This window comes from Palaemon carinicauda, chromosome 3 (genome assembly GCF_036898095.1).
Source record: "Palaemon carinicauda isolate YSFRI2023 chromosome 3, ASM3689809v2, whole genome shotgun sequence".
NCBI lineage: Eukaryota > Metazoa > Arthropoda > Malacostraca > Decapoda > Palaemonidae > Palaemon > Palaemon carinicauda.
In genome coordinates this window covers 120350249-120355176 of record NC_090727.1, presented here as the reverse complement: position 1 = coordinate 120355176, position 4928 = coordinate 120350249, and positions in this window count along the sequence as shown.

Here is a 4928-nt window from a genome sequence, read left to right as displayed (position 1 = left end):
AATAATAAGCAACTCCTAGACAATAATATATATGAACACTGAATAGTTAAAAGGTGTCTTCACTTTACACTTCAAACAAAAATGGGTGATTACTTGACTTTTAACGGGAACTAAATCAACGTCTTACTTCGGTTCTTAGTCAGGGGATACGAGCAAAGCACTGAGAAAAGTATTGGTGATCAAAATAATACACGTTTTAAAAAGATATATATATTCCATAAAAAATAAACTAATTCCAAAAACAACACCAAAATAAATCACTTAAAATGTTAAATCTGAACTACACCTTAGACTAAGACAAAAAGAAAGATACTCCAAAAAAAAATCATACAATCACTTGTTTCACTAGAAATCAATTTTAAAAAATATTTAATTTTGACAATTAATGAATAAACGACACTGTAACACTTAAATAAAATAAATCAGAATTACACTTACATATACTCAACTGTTACTCTTTACGTATTTAGGCTCAAACAAGGTTACCTAACGGTTAAGGAAAATTAAATACAATATTAAACCTAATCTAACCGGGCCAGTCACAAACAGTTTAAACTGTAAAATGTACTTACATTAGCACACTACATTTTTAACTTAAGACACACAATAACTCTCTTCTGAGGGTTAGGGTGGATCTCTTCTGTCTCCTAAGCATTGCTAAGTCCTTATATATCAATTTGATTCACTCTAGAAATTTCTAGTAAATCATTCTCATAGCGTGGGGGCATGGTTCTAACGGTGTAAGGTTGCCAACTTAGCAATTTGAAGAAGGGGTACTAACGTTGCTTGTGAGGCAACTCTCAGCTAACTCCGCCCACCTTCTCTCACTACATAAAAAAAAGGAATAATTTTTCGTCGAGAATTTTCATGCCTCTTCTAACCACATGGAAACATGATGTAATCACTAGCGTGTGTGTTATATAGCATACCTTTTTTTAAAATTACATAAGACTTCGTAACAAAACTATGTGAAATAAAAATTTAATTCTTTAAAATAACGTAAATTTACATATACGGAACTGAATGAAAATACAACTAAAGGAATGACGAAAACCTTATGTAATTTACATAAATTACTTAATCCTACGTGAGTAAAACTCGCATTACAAGCTGGCTATACATCTCCTAAATACACAAATAAAATATTCTACTCTCATGAAGACCAGCTTCGTAAGATAGCTCCCCCCAAAAAGATTTTTTATTCCGGTCCTAAATCCAGAGATTCAGCTTGAGATAAATAATCTGCAAACACATTATCTTTACCTGATCTATGCTTTACATTAATACAATAGGGTTGCAAACATAATTAGTATCTAGTTAACCTTTGATTTTTATTCATTTTATTAACAAAAGTTAAAGGATTGTGGTCTGATTAAATAGTAATTTCTTCATTCTGTGGTCTATTTACATAAACTTCAAACTTCCTTATCGCTATGATTAACACTAGCAGTTCCTTTTCAACTGTCAAGTAGGCTCGTTCATGCTTCTTCAGCTTCAATGACATAAAACAGACGTGGTGAAGAATTCTTTCCTTGCCTTTTTGCAATAGGACAACTCCAATCCCATTGCTGGACTCTTCCACTTGGATAAAGAATTTCTTGTTGAAATCTGGTGATTGCAGTATCGGTTTCGAAGTTAATGTGGCCTTCCTTTGACTTTGTCTTCTTCCCGGTATTTCAATAACGAAGGTCCGGTCACTGAACTTCTCCAAAATCCGGAATGGTCCTTGGAACTTGTTGCTGAGAGGGAATCTCCTTATCTATAAGTAAACCAACAACCTTTGTGCTACTGCAAACTGTTTGTTCTTACTTTTCATATCAACCTTTTCTTCCTTTTTGCTTGGCTTGTTTTCACGTTTTTTAGGGAAAATTTTCTTATCTCGCCAATCCTTAAATTCTTGACATATTCTCCATCTGTTTCCGCTCGATCTTTCCATTTTCCTACCAACATTTTAATCAGTCCTCTTACTTTTCGTCCGAATACCACTTCATTCAGGCTACATCCCATACTTTCTTGATAAGCATTGCATACATCAAATAACATAAAAGGTAATCTGATATCCCAATCATTTCCTGTTTCGTTGCTGAACTTGGTTAACATCTACTTTAGGGTTGGATAAAATCTCTCTAATGGACCTTGGGTCTCCAGGTGATAAGCAGTAGACAGTTGTTGTTTCACATCCAAAAGTTTCATTATGTCCTGAAACAATTTTGATGGGAAATTTGTTCCTCGGTCACTCAGAATGATTTCTGGAATACCAAACTTGGTACAAAAGTTAACAAATACTCATGGCCTTTATTCGTTCTCGGTAACAGTCCAACAATGTCAGTCATTACCTTGCTCAACAGTTCTCCTCATACTTTAATCGGGTGCAAGGGAGCCTTCTTGATGTACCGGCTAGGCTTTCCAGCCATCTGACAAACTAGTGACATGCATGGCAAAACTGGCTCACGTCCTTATGCATGCAAGGCCAGAAAATGTGTTTCATTATCTTCTCCATCATCTTCCTTATTTCCATGTGTTCCGTCTCATGTGCTACGGCGATCACCTGCCTTCTCAGCGGTGCGGGAATCAATATCTGACGGTATATCCCCCATTTGGCATTCCATGGGATATCGGCGGGTCTATACTTCCTCATAAGCAATTCATCCTTGAGGTAATAACAGGTGGTACACTGCTGCACCTACGTCTCGTCTCATCCACCACACAGTACATTAATTCTATCAACGTCGCATCATTCCGTTGCAATCCTATCAGCCTTTTCCAAATCCTACTTCTAACGCTGAGTTTCCATTTCTTCTAAGTCCATTGCTTCCTTATCTTTATGTTCAATTGCCTGTTGTTCCTCTTCTTTTAGACTCTCTCGGGATCTCTCCACTTGCGTACGATCATAAGAAACCTCTTTTTTCGTAAATAAATCTTTCAAGTTCATCATTCCTTCAGTTTCTCTGTCTTCTTCTGCAGCCATTTCCTTCGTCATACTTCTAGTCATCACACAACTAGGAAACAGATACGGGTAGTCCTTCTAGAGTTCAGTCATACGATTATACTTCAGTGGTTTCTCTGTTACAATGGGACATGGCACAAACGGCGCTCCACCAACCTCATGTCCTAGTAGGATTTCTACTCCGACAGTCAATGTATCCTTTACAGCAAAATCAAAATGACCTGTCACCAACTCACATGACAGTTTCAAACGGAAAATAGGAGTAACCTCCTCACTCCTATTACCTTCAAAATGAAAAAATCTCCTGTGATAGACTGTTCCACCATCGGTCTGTATGCCTCGTGTAACCATGCTATGGTTACAATCCGTGTCACGCAATATATTAACCGGTATCTGCTCGCTCCCATCCAGAGCGGCTAACATACCTTCATATATAAACAGTTTAAAGGCATTCACGCTGTTTGGGTTGTCCTGTTCGTCTATAAACGTTAGCGGGTTAATTTTTAAACTTCACTCAGCGAAGCGCCTCTCTCAAGCTTCTTCACCTCTCTCTCTCTCTCTCTCTCTCTCTCTCTCTCTCTCTCTCTCTCTCTCTCTCTCAAGTAAGTTCGAATATGTTCAAGAATTCCTGGTAAATATTGTTTACGCACTATTAGTTTTTTTAAATCAGCCATCTCTCGCACTTTGGCAGTGTGGCGGGATGTTGCAAAAAAAACCCCCACACCCTTGAATCACTCTAGCTGACAAATGTCTCAACAAAACAAACTTTCCCCTTACGTTTTCTAAAACCAGACTCTTAGACAAAAAGACAAAAAACAAAACAAAACATAACCTTAAAACTATAATTCTTAAACTAAAATAAATCATAAACTATCCACAATCAAAATAAACACTTAAAACTAATCAAAACTTAACACTATATATATAATAACCAAAACACCATTCATATACTGTAAACCCCAAAAAACTATCAAAACTTAACATTAACCGCACACCACCAACACCAAAAATAAATATGAGTATATATAATATTACGACACCAACACTCGTTCACAGAAAGCCGAACTGTCTTTACGACACAGTGCACACTAACACAGCTTTGTGATCAACAGTCCGCTGGGTGGCAATTTGCCATAACTGCCTCGGTGATTGGGGTGGTCGTTATAATCTTAATCATCATCATCATCATAAACATCATCATCATCAGCAATCTTAATTTACAGGCCTAGGTCATCAACAGTCCAAATGAGCAGTCCAAACAAAATCATAATACAGGCCAGGTCATCAACAATACATCCACTTTCTAAAAAAAATTAGTCTCTCTAAAGGAGTAAGTTTATCCAAGGAGGAATCACGGCCTGCAGAAATAAAAAAGAAAAACACTTACGAACACTCCTAACTAACTAAACTATCGCACTATAATCAAAGATAAATAATAAACTGTTCCTATCATTCACAATCATGACAAGCAAATATAAACAAAACTGTACTTACTCAGAAAACCAATGAACACTTCCACGCTGGTAATAAATAATAGTAAAATAGTAATCCAGCACTCACAAACGCAACTGCCTCAAGCTGCAATCAAATAAAAAAAGCATTTGCTCCGAAACATTTACTACTCTCCTAACCTAGCTAAAAGTAAACAAACAACCTCATTGATACCAACAGTCTTTCTCACAACAAACAATCGATACACTAACTACCTCTCTCTCTCTCTCTCTCTCTCTCTCTCTCTCTCTCTCTCTCTCTCAGGATTTGGCAAAAAAAATAAACCAAAATAAAACAAAAATTAATCCTCCACAGCAGCCTCTATATATCTCTTAAAACATCGCCGTACCCTATAAGTGTAATCCAGGAAAGTCTTTTTCTCATCCTTCCGCAAATTTTGGAGTCTTTCATAACATAATTCCAGGGTAATCTGATACACTTACAGCACATTCCTCTCAACTTCTTGATACTTCTTCCTCTTGTCCTGACA